This window comes from Sus scrofa, chromosome 2 (genome assembly GCF_000003025.6).
Source record: "Sus scrofa isolate TJ Tabasco breed Duroc chromosome 2, Sscrofa11.1, whole genome shotgun sequence".
Lineage (NCBI taxonomy): Eukaryota > Metazoa > Chordata > Mammalia > Artiodactyla > Suidae > Sus > Sus scrofa.
The window spans coordinates 134,389,460-134,403,951 of record NC_010444.4 but is presented as its reverse complement, the minus strand read 5'-3'; the positions used below and the strand labels follow the sequence as shown (position 1 = coordinate 134,403,951).

General features: G+C 38.3%; 1 long non-coding RNA gene across 1 annotated transcript in view; it reads left to right on the top strand.

The window, feature by feature from the left end:
* The window catches only part of LOC102167059, a 41,366-nt gene continuing 28,069 nt past the window's right edge, over positions 1,196 to 14,492 (top strand). The window contains exon 1 of the long non-coding RNA XR_002341899.1: positions 1,196 to 1,346. This is a non-coding gene — a long non-coding RNA (uncharacterized LOC102167059). The remainder of the gene's footprint in view (positions 1,347 to 14,492) is intronic.

Below are 14,492 nucleotides of genomic sequence, written 5' to 3'. Positions count from 1 at the left end.
TCTTTCCAAGTGACTGTTCCATTTTTCATTCCCACCAGCAATAAACGAAGAATTCCTGTTGTTCTGTGTTCTCACTAGCATTTAATGTTGGTAAATTGATTTTTCAGCATTCTAGTGGGTATGTGGTAGTATGTCATTGTCTTATTTTGCAAATACCCAATGATGTGTTGAGCATTTTTTTTTACAGTTACTTGGCCTCCTGTATATCTTCTTTGATGATGTGTCTTTTCAGATACTCTTTTTTAATTGGGTTGTTTCTTTACTTACTGTTGAGTTTTAATGGTTCAGTGTATATTTTGGATAACAGTTCTTTATCACATGCATTTTGCAAATATGTTTTCCCAGTCTGAGATTGTCTTTCATTCTCTTGACATTGTTTTACTTTTAACCTATATTTAATTTTAAAGTAGGTTTATTGTACACAGTATATAATTGTCTTGCTTTTTGATCTGATTTGACAATCTGTATCTTTTAATTTGTGTGTTTAGATAGTTTATGTTTAATATAATCGTTATAGAGTTGCATTAAAATCTACCATTTTTTAGTTGATTCCTATTTATTCTGTCTTCTTTTTGTTCCTTTTTGCCTCTTTTCTGCCTACTTTTGGATTGACTTATTTTTTATCGGTCTCTATTATTGCCATTATTGGCTTATTATTTGTACTACTTTTAACAAATTTTAGTGGTCCTATAGTTTATAATATACTCCTTTATTTAACTAAAATCATTGTTTAAATGATACTATACTACTTCATATATACTTTAAGGATTATTGTAGTATTTCAAGTTTCTTTCTCCAAGTTTTGTGCTATAGTTGTCATATATTTTACTTTATCATATGCTATACTTGGCAATTCTTTTATATTTTTAAAAGTTTTATGGCCACACCCACAGCATATGGAAGTTCCTGGGCCAGGGATTGAATCTGAGCTACAGCTGCAAACTGTACTGTAGCTGTGGCAATGCTGGATCATTTTAACACATTGCACTGGGCTAGGAATTGAACCCACATATCCACAGTGATCCAAACCCCTGCAGTTGGATTCTTAAGCTACTGTGCCACAGTGGGAACTCCAGTGCATTCCCACTTTTATTTCTTTGTGTATATCTGTTTTCATAGGGCAATACTGTGGATAGTAAATTACCAACTTTTTTTTAATCTGAAAAGATATTTCATACTTCTTACTTCCAGTCCAGCATATGAGGAGCTTAGAAGTTGCCATTTCATCCTAACGACAACAACAACAAAGCTGAACACACTAAAAAAATCAACACCTCTACTTAGATCCATCAGAGAAGTGAGATCCCAGGGTAAACCTCTGCTCCATAAATTGGAGAAACATACAGGTATGTAGAATTATAACTTACTAGAGCAGAAATACACCTCCATGAGAATGTGTACTGGGACAAAAAAATCTGAACTGTGATTAACAAATTGCTAGAGGTGTAGTGTGGACAAGCTTGAGAGATTAAAAAAAAAAACAACTCTGGGAGGATCTTAGTCATCAGAAGGCTCTTATATTTCTATGAACTTTACCTCCAGAAGCCCTACTAGGTTTTCACAGTGAAGTTCACAGAAAAATCTTCTCATGCTTCTAGTAAGGTAGAGAAGAAAGAACCATTTTGAATTATGCCAAAGTATTGTTTTCTTCTTAACAAGGGCTGCTATCAAAAGAAACTATTTTACCAGAGATGGGGTTTTATCATAGCCTAACCAGTCTGGGGAAGGGAAATACCTAACTCCAGCTCATTCTAGCCTTCCATGTGGGGGAAGAGAAATACCAACTCCAGCCCCCTCTAGCCATCTTCTCCCACCTGAGGGGGAATAAAACTGAGAACCATTGGTGAAAGTGACAGTCCACAGGCATAGAGTCACCAAAAGACTGAGACCTAATCATGGGATCACAACATGCCTGCCCCCTCTGCACACCTTAATCCACTGCATTACAAAAGGCCTACTCACCACAGCTCTTTATAACCAATACATTATGCCCTCCTTTCAACAGAAGGCTATAAACCAGAGTATAAGGGAAAAAAGTTTGAAGAGACAGAGCAAACATCAAAACCAGATGCAAATATAGCAAAGATGTTGGAATTATTAGATCATAAATTCAAAACCACTATGATTAATATGTGAAGAGCTCTTATGAAAGTAGATATAGAGGGAACATATTTCAACATAATAAAAGCTATCTATGACAAGCCCACAGCCAGTATAATACTCAATGGTGAAAAGCTGAAAACATTCCTGCTTAAATCTGGAACGAGTCAAGGATGTCCACTCTCATATCTTCTATTCAACACAATATTTTAAGTCCTAAACACAATAATCAGACAAGAAAAAGAAAGAGTATTCATATTGATAAGTAAGAGGTAAAATTGTCATTATATGTAGATGACGTGATATAGAAAACACTAAAGACTTCAAAAATACTATGAGTTAATAAATGGATTCAACAAGGTAGCAGGATACAAAATTGACATATAGAAATTAGTTGCATTTCTTTATACTAACAATGAAATATCAGAAAGAAAATGTAAACAAACAATGCTTTTTAAAATTGCATCAAAAAATAAAATATTTAGGAATAAACCTCACTAAGGAGGTGAAAGGACCTCAAAACATTAATAAAGAAAATTAAATATGATTCAAAGAAATGGAAAGATATCCCATGTACTTGGATTGTAAGAATTAATATTGTTAAAATGGCCATCCTACCCGAAGCAACCTGTAGATTTAATGCAATCCCTATCAAATTACCCATGATGTTTTTCACAGAACTAGAGCAAATAACCCTAAAATTTATATGGATCCATAAAAGACCTAGAATTTCCAAAGCAATCCTGAAGAAAATGAACAAAGCAGGGAGTTCCCATCATGGCGCAGTGGTTAACGAATCTGACTAGGAACCATGAGGTTGCAGGTTCGGTCCCTGCCCTTGCTCAGTGGGTTAAGGATCCGGCGTTGCCGTGAGCTGTGGTGTAGGTTGCAGACGCAGCTCGGATCCTGTGTTGCTGTGGCTCTGGCATAGGCTGGTGGCTACGGGTCCGATTGGACCCCTAGCTTGGGAATCTCCATATGCCGTGGGAGCAGCCCAAGAAATAGCAAAAAGGACAAAAAAAAAAAAAAAAAAAAGAAAGAAAATGAACAAAGCAGGATACATAACTGTCCCAGACTTCAGGCAATACCTAAAAGCTACAGTAATCCAAACAGCATGGTATTTGGTGCAAAAGCAGACATATAGATCAATGGAACAGAACAGAGAACCTATAAATAAACCCAGACACTTACAATTGATTAATCTTCAACAGAGAAGGCAAAAATACACAATGGGGAAAAGACAGCCTCTTCAGCAAGTGGTGTTGGGAAAGTTGGACAGCCATATGCAAAACAGTGAAGAACATATCCTCACACAAAAGTAAACTCAAAATGGTTTAAAGACTTAAATGTAAGTCGTGATACCATAAAACTTCTAAAAAGCAACTTAGGCAAAACATTTTCTGACATAAATGGCACCAATGTTTTCTTAGGTCAGTCTCACATGGCAATAGAAATAAAAGCAAAAATAAACAAATGGGACCTAATCAAACTTGGAAGCTTTCTCACAGCAAAGGAAACCATCAACAAGATGAAGAGACAGCCTATGAACTGGGAGAAAATATTGCAAATTATGCAACTGTATAATTTCTAAATTATACAAATAGCTCATACAGTTCAATAACAAAAACCCCCAAACAAGTCAACTGAAAAATGGGCAGAAGACCTAAATAGACATCTCCAAAGAAGACATACAGGTGCCCAATAGGCACATGGAAAGACGCTCAACATCACTAATTATTAGAGAAATGCAAATCAAACTACAGTGAGATATCACCTCACATTGGTCAGAATGGCCATCATCAAAAAGTCTTCAAATAATAAATGCAGAGAGGATGTGGAGAAAAGGGAACCCTCTTGTACTGTTAATGGGAATGTAAATTGGTACAGCTACTGTGGAGAACAATATGGAGGTTCCTCAAAAAACTAAAAATAGAGTTGCTACTATGATCCAGCAGTCCCACTCCTGGATGCATAACCAGACAAAACTACAATTCAAAAATATGCATGCACCCCTCTGTTCATAGTAGCACTGTTAATATCCAAGGCATAGAAACAACCTAAATGCCCATCGACAGATGATAAAGATGTGGTTCAAATATACAATGGAATATTACTCAGCCATAAAAAGAATGAAATAATGTCATTTACAGCAACGTGGATGGACCTTCACTTACCATACCAAGTGAAGTCAGACAGTGAAAGACAAACATCACATAATATCACTTACATGTGGAATCTAAAGAAAGAATACAACAAACTTATTTGCAGAATAGATACAGACTCACAGACTTTGACCACAAACTTATTTACCAAAGGGGACATGTTGGGGGTGGGAGGGATGGACTGGAGGTTTGGATTGGCATATGTGCAGTGAGGTATATGTAATGATTGGCCAACAGGGACCTGCTGTATAGCACAGAGGACTCTACCCAGTTGTCTGTGATAGTTTCTGTGGGAAAATAATTTGAAAGAATGGATATGTGTATATGTATGACTGAATCTCTTTGTTGCACAGCATAAATTTTCCCAACCTTATGAATATACTTCAATAAAACTTCAAAAAACAAAATTAGTGAAATTTTGAGCCAAAAAAAAGATGGAATTCCCTTGTGATGCAGTGGGTTAAGGGTCTGATGTTGTCACTGTAGCAACTCAGGTCGCTCCTGTGGCGTGGGTTCAGTTCCTGGCCCATGAAATTCCATATGCCACAGGTGCAGTCAAAAAGCATGTTACGGAGTTCCCATCATGGTGCAATGGAAACGAATCCGACTAGTAACTATGAGGCTCCAGGTTTGATCTCTGGCCTTGCTTAATGGGTTAAGGATTCAGCATTGTTGTGAGCTGTGGTGTAGGTCGCAGACGTGGCTCAGATCTGGCATTGCTGTGGTGTAAGCTGGCAGCAACAACTCCAATTAGACCCCTAGCCTGGGAACCTACATATGCCGCAGGTGCAGCCCTCAAAAGATTAAAAAAAAAAAAAGTGAAAAAGTGAAGAATAATAAAATCTATTTGGGGGTCAAAAAATGAAACAATGCAATTTGCAGCAACATGGACAGATCTAGAGATTATCATACTAGGTGAAGTAAGTTGGAAAGAGAAAGACAAGTATGACGTGATATCACTTATATATGGAATCCAAAATACCACACAAATGGATATATCTATGAAAGAGAATCAGACTCACAGACATAGAGAACAGACTTGTGTTCACCAAGGGGAAAAGAGGTAGAGGAGGGAGGGATTAGGAGTTTGGGGATAGCAGATGCAAATTTTAAAATTTAGGATGGATAAACAACAAGGTCCTGCTGTATAGCACTAGGAACTATTTGAATATCCTGTGACAAACCGTAATGGAGAAGAATATTCTTCATATGAATCACTTCGCCATAGAGTAGAAATTGACACAACACTGTAAATCAACTAGTACTTCAATAAAGTTTAGAAAAATATATGTGAAGGGGTCTAATGGAAAAAGTGCAAAATTCAAAAGACCAGACAGGTAGTATAAATGGAGAGATGGAAACGCTAGAAGAATTTTAAAAAGTACTATAAATAAAAAATACTGCAAGGAAAATGAAGAATACCTTTGGTAAGCTCATTAGGATATTGGACATAGACAAGGAAAGAAACAGTGAGCTTGAAGATATGTCAGTAGAAATTTCCAAAATGAAAAGTAGAAAGAAAAAAAGACTTGAAAAATAATAGAATATTAAGAACTGTGGGATAAATACAAAAGGTATAAAAGTTCCAAATGAAGAGAGAAAGGAGGACAGAACTGTATGACGCTTTAATGAGTAAAAACATCCTCAAATTAATGTCAGACACCAAAGCACAGATCCAGGAAATTCCGAGAATGATATGCATGATAAATACCAAAAAACCAACACCTGAGCATATCATATTCAAACTGTAGAAAATCAAAGACAAAGAAAGACATCTTGAAAGAAGCCAGAGGAAAAAAAAACTTACCAGGAAGTGATAGAGTTATTTGAAAGTGGGCTTGGGTTAGTTGTAAATATATGTTGCAAACTCTAGGGTAACCACTAAAAAAATTTTTTTAAGTAGTATATCAGTTATACCTCAATAAAGCTGTAAAAAAAAAAGCCTAATTGATATTCTAAGAAAAAGAAATGCAATTGTATAAAATGCTCAATTGAAACTGCAAAAGGCAGAAAAGAGAGGAAAACAAAAACAGGAACAAAGAAAAAGGGCAACAAATGGAAAACTGTAACAAATATAGTAGATATTAATCATACTATGTCAATAATGACTTTATAGCCAGCTTGGGAGACAGTTTGGCAGTTTCTTACACAAATAAACATAGCCTTACCATATTGTATTATCCAGCAGTCACAACTTCTTGGCATTTATCCAAATGTGTTGAAACTTACACCCACACACAGACCTGCTCAGAAACATTTATAGCAGCTATATTCATAACTGCCAAAACTTGGCAGCAACCAAGATGTTCTTCAGTAGGTGAATTGATAAAATATGGCACATGCAGACAATGGCCTATTACTCAAGGTCAGAAAGAAATCAACTATCAAGTCTTGAAAAAACATGGAGGAATCTTTAAATGTATATCACTAAGTGAAGTCAGTTTGAAAAGGCTACCTACTGTATGACTGCAACTATGTACAATTATGGAAAAGTCAAAACTTATGTAGATAGTAAGAAGATCGGTAATCACCAGGGATTGGGGTGAAGGAGAGAGTTGATTAGGCAGAGAACAGTGGAGTTTTGGGGCACTGTTCAGTATGATACTGTAACGGTGGACACCTGTCATTATATATCTATCCGAACCAATAGAATGTACAACATTAAGTGTGAACCCTAATATAAACTATAGGCATTGGGTGATAACGATGTGTCAGTTTAGGTTCATGTTTTTGAACATGTATCACTGTGGTGAAAGATGTCAATGTGAGTTCGTACATGTGTAAGAGCAAGGAATGTCTAAGAACTCTGTACTTTCTGGTCAGTTTTACTGTGAAACTGAAAGTGCCCTTCAAAAAAAGTCTATTTTCTGGAAAGCTGCTTATTTTTCCTTCAGTTCAAAATATTGTCAAAGTATTGTTTCATTGGGTATTGAATTCTGGTTGATAGCTTTTTTCCCAACACTTTAAAGATCTCACTCCATTGTATTCTAGATTACATAGTTTATGAATATGCCTGCTATAATTTTTATCTTTGTTTCTCCAAGTGTAATTTTTCTTTTTTGTCTTGCTCCCTTCAAGATTCTTCTCTTTGTCTTTGGTTTTCAACAGTTTGAATAAGTGCCTAAGTGTGGTTTTTAGGGGGAGTGATAGTTGTCCTATTTGTGATTTCTGAGCTTCTTGTATCTCTAGTTTATATTCATTATTTTCTGAAAATTCTTGGCTAACATATATTTAAATGTTTATTTTATTTATATTTCTTCCTTCTGAGATTCTTTTTTTATTTTTGGCTATGCCCGTGGCATGTAAAAGTTCCAGGGACAGGGATGTAAATAAGGTTTTTTTTCTGGAAATGTGCACAATTTTTTCCCTAAGTCATTAGTGTAGAGAGTTGAATCAATTCAGTTAGTATGTGACCTAGGCTTGACATTATTTTTGGTTATTATATTTGCCTCCGGTGTACCTTCAGCTTAAAAACATTTCACTTAGGAGAAGCTACATTTCCAGAAGTCTTGTGTTATTTTTTAAAATATCCCTGCTTTACCTGCAGCATCTCAGTGGACTTGCACCTCAGATTTTCTTGATGCTCTTACCCCTCCCCAGCCGTAATCTTCTGATTGGTACTGATGCTTGCTAGCCTAGTGGTGGAGACCGGTGGGGATCCTATGTTGTCCTGGTCCATCCTCAATTAATAGACAGTATGCAAATTCTCTTGCCCTATGGAAGGGTCAGGAAATAATCTGGCCCCAGATCTTGAGAAGTGTTCTACCATTGTTGGAGGGGCATTTTACTATCTCCTGCCCAAGACCCACCAAAGATACAAGGAAGACTTTGAATGTCATGGAGAGGAGGGTCAGGGCCACTGAGAAAGCCCCAGGGTCAGGGGTAGTCATTTTTGTGAGTATCAGTCAAGGTCTGTAGAGAAGAGATGTGAGAGATGTGAATTTCCCTTATGTCTATTACTCCCAGGCATCCTGTACTTTCACATAGCTCATACTTTGCCTTTAGCAATTTCTGTATAAGTGTTTGTTTTTTTCTTAGTTTTTTTTTTTTTAGGGCTGCACCCATGGCATAAGGAAGTTCCAAGGCTAGAGGTCAAATAGTAGCTGTAGCTGCTATACCACAGCCGCAGCAATGCCAGATGTGAACTCCATCTGTGACCTACGCCACAGCTCACAGCAACACCAGATCCTTAACCCACTGAGCAAGACCAGAGATCAAAGCTGCATCCTCATGGCTACTTGTCAGATTTCATTACCAATGAGCCATGACGGGAACTCCTATGTAAAACTTTTATGCGAATTCTCTTACCTACTTTTGTAGTGTCCACTTCTTTTGTGTTCTGCCACAGGTGAGTGCTCATGTTCCATCTCTAAGTGTTGGCACCTGTCTTTCCTTAGATATTAGGTTTTTTGATCACCCTGTGGCCTCAGATTCCTGATGAGTTCAGGAAAAGTTACGGTTTTGTAGTTTATCCGGCTATTGTTGTTAGGGTGTGAGCAATACTCTTCCCAGCTTTCTACATCCTGGAATTCTTTGTGTTTTAAGGACTTTTCTTCCCCTAATCCATACCACATATATTTAATATGCATTATTGTAATTATGCATTATGATATTTCCTTTAGTTTGTTTGTAATTTTGTATCCGTCTTTGTCTTTTAGTTATGTAAATAGTGACTAATTTAAAAATTCCAAGGTAGTTGAGATTTGTATTTAACTTTTTGATCTTTATTATTTTAACATTATGGTTGAAGACTATGGGCAATTAAATTTCCACTTTGGTTGAAGTCATTTTTATGACTTTTTGACCAGAATGCATATTCTGCACCTGCAGCATATGGAGTTTCCCAGACTAGGGGTCGAATCGGAGCTACAGCTGCTGGCCTACGCCCCAGCCACAGCAACACAAGATCTGAGCCGCATCTGCGATCTACGCCACAGCCCATGGCAACACCGGATCCCCACCCACTGAGCGAGGCCAGGGATCGAACCCGGATCCCCTTGGACACTAGTTGGGTTCCTTTACACTATGCCACAACTCCATATTAATGATTAGTAATAGCCAAATTCTCTATGTCTTTGTCTGCTTGATCTGTTAAAGCTTGAAAGAAGTATATTAAGGTATCTATTATGATAATGGTGTTACACATTTTTTTGAAATACCTTTCTTTTTTCCTGGCTGTTTTAATTATCCTGTAAGCTGTTTTTCAGCCCAGAAATATTTATGAATGTCTTCATTTTGGAATATCACAGCAAGATAACCCTCTTATTTCATTTAGTTATTTTTTTTTTCTGTTAACAACTGCTGATTACTTCTTGTTTCATGTGTATTTGCCCCTCTCTCTTTTTTTTAATCTACTGCTTGTGTGTATAGCCACTGTGAAAACATAAGTTTCCTATCTTCTCTTCCCTAGACTACTGAAATAGTTTTCTCATTGATCTCCTTGCTTCTACTTTTACCTTATTACAGTCCATTCTCCACTCAACAGCCAGAGTAATCATTTTCCAGTTGAAAGCTCTCCTGTGGCTTCTCTCATACTCAGACTTCTTATCAAGGCTTATTTTATATAATCAACCCCAGCCTACCTCTCTAACTTCTCATCCCACTCTCCCGTTTGCTCCCTGTGCTCTAGCCATACTGGCTTTCTTTTCCTAAAGCCTGCCGTTCTTTTACTTCAAGGTTTTGCTCTAGGTAGTTCCTCTAATTAGAAGGCTTCTTATCATGACTAATGAATGCCTTGTTTTCTTTTAGGACTAAGTGCATTTGTCACCTCAGAGAATTCTTCCCTGACTACTCAATATAAAGTAGACATTCTATCACCAAGGCACTCTATTGTTTTATTTTTCCTTTTAGGTATTTACTAATATCTAAAATATTCCAGATCATTTATTTGTGTACTCGGTATGAATTGTTTTCTTTTGTATCTCTGGCACCTGAAACTCTGTACATCTCAGGGAATTTTTCTTCACCTATTTCTTCAGGTCCTCATCTAATCAGTTTTCTCCTAAAAATTTCTTTCGCAGTCACTTTGTCTGATGTTTTCTTCCACACCTCCTAATTTTCTTATTTTTATGTTTTTCCTTGAATTTTTCAGAAATCTTTTTTAAGTTTGCTCACAAATGCACTGATTATTTTCTGTAGTACGTAGTTCTTCAGTTCACTGCTTCCATTAGGATTTTAAATCTGCAATTCTGTAATCACATTATTTTGTCTCTCTACACTCTTTTTTTCTGCTTATATTGTTCCTCTTGGCACAGTGTCCTTTTGGAATTATGTTGGAAAATTATGTTTGGAATTACTCCTCAGGTTGGGTCACTTTTTTTTTTTTGAACTGCTAATTTTTTTTTTTTTTTGCCTCACATTTTAATTTTTTTGTTTGCTTTTCATTAGGGAGGGAGACTGAGTTTGCCTAGTCCTAGGTGTTGAGGTGACTTGCCATAGATTATACATTATTTTCCTTGAATGCTTCCAGGCTTCTGAGTTGAGAAAGAGTGTTATTGGATGTGAAGTTGTGGTGAACAGAAGGAGTTGGGTCTGTTATGGGGAATAGTCTCTTTCATCAAAGAGAGACTCTCCAGCCTTGGAGAATCAGAGGAACTGGGGAATGATTCAGCTGTATGTGAAGATGGAATAAATGTACTAATAAAATCGAACCAACTCAGTTAGTTATCTGTATCAACTCCAGCAGGAAAAGCTAATACAGTTTCTGGCATGGAGTTTAATATTCAGAGTATGTTTGTTGAAGTGAACCAAAGCACACTGAGTGATTGTGGTATGCCTAGCTCTGTGCTGGGTGCTGTGGGAAATTCAGAGACAATAATCCCTTTCCTGAAGTGGGCTCCCTGGTAGGGAATATTAGCAATTTAAAGAGTTAAATAACACATGAATAAATTTCTCGGTGAATCTGGCTGTGCTAAAAGGAGGAAAAGCTCCCTTTGAACTGGTTAGGTGGATAAGTCTTCCAGAAGGGGACAATGTTAGCTGGGTCTTAAAGAAGTTGGTTGGAAAAAGGAAGGATGTGGTTAGGGTGGACTAGGCTGTGGGAGTAACTTATATAAAGATGATGTAGAGGCTTTAATCAGCATAATGTGTGTGGGAGAAGTAAAACGATCAGTTTGTCAGGAACAGACAAGACATGGGGGATATAGAGGAGGTAAGCCCTGGTCCAGTGAAGCTGAGTCTTGATTGCTAAGCATAGGGTTTTAGCCTTTGCCTTGTGGCTGCAGAAAGGTGTTAGAGGCCTTTGAGCCAGGAAGAAAGAACTAAGGTTAAAACTGTTTGAGGATGCTCCATCAGTACATTTCCATTGGTATGAAATAGTATGTATGACATCTATCTCCTCATTTGTGTTCTTCCTCCTTTCACCCCATTTGTCTCTTCTGTTTCTTCTCTTCCTCCGACCTGGTCAGACTCCTGAGATATCCCCTAGAGTGACTTATGATTCCTGCCATCTTCAAAGCAGTAAAAAAGTCAACAGCACACTCTTTACCTGCTAGTAGCTACTGCAGCCTGGTCCCTGGGTAGTATGACAAATACAGTGAAGCAAGCATTCTCCAAAGGGAAGATCTGCATTCTGGACTCTGACTTGAGAGCATACAAGATGATGTCATATTCTTGTTTCATGCTTTGTGAAAATTGACCTTTAAAAAAAATAAGAAATGGAAGGAAGTTATTTTTACTCCATGCCTTGAGGTTAGATGGAGAAGAGAGAATGTTGGGTTTGCTGACTCTCAAGGCTTGTAAGATTTTTTGCACCTTGCCTTAAGGGCCCAAGAAATCTTCATATATCCTAATGGTCAGAAAGTTGAAGCTTCTCTCAACCCCTTATTCTGCCTCCTGAGTCACTGCCTATGGAAGCCAGGGCAGTGTCCAACCTGGTGCTTCCTTTGGCCATTTTCCAAAGTGGGCTTCTCACTAATGGAAGTGGAGATGAAGATTTCACCCAGATATCATTAGGATTGCACCGTTGTACCATTCTGAGTTTGTCATACTTGTGCCACATCTCCACATTTCACTGATATACCCTCTTTCCTTGGACTTTGATGAAAACATCATTTGGTAAAGGTTTTTGTGTGTGCAGCAGATACTTGAGAAGATTTGAGGTACTGCAGCTGTTCTGTGCTACCATGGCACTTACTCCCAAGTCACCATAAGGGCTTAGTTTCTGTTTTGTGGTGTTTTCTACCACCAACCTCCACTGTGCATACCTTTTGGCAAACTGTGCCCCAAACAAACAGGACAGATTCAACCTAGAACTGTGCTGTCCAGTACGATAGCTACCAGCCAAATATAATTAATTAATTAAAATTTAAAAAATTCTTAGTTGCCTTAACCATATTTCAGATGCTTATGGCTCCTATACTGGACAGTGCAGATAATTCTCATCATCACAGAAAGTTCTTTTGGGATACAGTAACACAGATCTAGAATAATATAGACAAATTCCAGCAGGGATGTCCAGGTAGATGTAGGTACTTCAAGGCAAATTAAAGTTCTTCATTGCCACTATGTGAAGGAGATGTACCTCTTCGTTATTCTCGTTGTCCATCTGGTAACTGTTAGATTAGACATGCTTACAAAGTTGGTCGTTAATTCTTAAAGGCTGGATATTCTAACCCATAAAAAGAGAAGCATTTTCCTAATTGCTCCATAATTTTTCTTACCCATGATGCAGTTATTACCTCATGTTATTGTATGAGAAGTCCTTATTTTTCACAGTGTACCCCTTTGGGCTGGTCATAAAGAAGAAAATAAATCCTTTGCTGAATGTCTCTCCTTTAATGTCAGGTCACTCAGCTCTAAAAGGATGTGAGACAAGCTTTCTTATCCACTCATTTTAAGAACCTGATGAGATGCTTACCTTATCCTCAGTCTCTGCTGAGACTCTGGATGTAGAGACTGGAGTTTCAGCATTGGGAAGGCCTTCTTCGGTGCTGTAGTCTTTGTCATTTCACACCTTAACCTCAGAGGAAGCCCTTTTCCTGGGATGGAGCACTTTAGTTCCCACATCTCTTCTCTGAAGTCACTGTAGAGTGGGTGGAGGGAGGTGAGGGTGATACTTTGGTCTGAACTTTAGGGGTAACTTTAGGAGTGGATCTGCTAAAACCAGAGGGTTTTTTCCTTCACCACACCACCCCCAGGATTCCATTTCCTGTATGTGGGGCATCAGCACCTCTAGCCATCTAGGCCCAGTCCTTTGGACCATGCCTTTGGAGGGCTTTGTCATCTGCCTTGAGCTCCATTTGTACCTCTCTGGTGGAAACAGTGACTTTCTTTGCCCTGACCTGGTGTGAAGGCTCTTTCCTCTCTACTTGGTTAACCAAAGTGGAAATTAGGATTACTACCCCTGTGGACAAAAGGTAGTTTTCTCCATATTGGATAAAGAGGTAGATAGTGGTTTCATCTACCACCACTACCCGTGGATGTGAACAGAACCTCCTCCTGTTACAGACCTCTGCCTTTGCCCCTGGCATTTTCCCAACTCCTGTACTAGTTTGACTTCTATTCACCCCCTTTTCTGACCATGTTGCCATCCCAGACCATTTTTTTTTCTGTCCATTCTCTTTCCCCTGTTCTAGCCATTGTTCTGGAATCAAGGTGAGCAGAGGGGGACAGTTTCTGAAAATCTGGGCAAAGATCCTTGGGAGTAGGATGCTGCTGGGATGCAAGGTGAGAGTATAGGGAGAGGCACACATACTCTGAATATAGTACCTGCCTGTCAGAGCTGGATCTTCCATGGTTTTCTCTCCTTTCTGTCTTTAAACTTCTTTCACAAGAGAAGCCTTTATTGTCTGACCCCCTGGGTATCCACTATTGTATGCCTGCGCCTATTCCCTATCTGGGGATATTCAGCTGTGCTACAGGAGAGAGCCTGGTCCATGCCCCCACCTTCAGGGGCCAAGGAGGTCCATGAGCATGGCATTGAGGCCTAGGTAGAGACATGGTAGATGAGCAGAGACTTCTGGGGTCCAGTCACTCATGGTCCACAGGGCCCTCTGCTGAAGGATCAGGCTCCAAACTAGCTTTTGCTTAGCCAACTGCTAATGATTTTATAAAAAATAGTTTTATCTTTTAATTACCCAAGTGATGCAGGACTACATTCTCTTCTTGTAACATCTTACAAGAGGAGAATAGTCTCTTCCTATGAAAAGAAAGAAGGAAGGAAGCAAAGAAAGAAAGAAAGAAAGGAAATTCAGCTTGACATTTATAAAATCATAAAGCTAAATAAAGTGC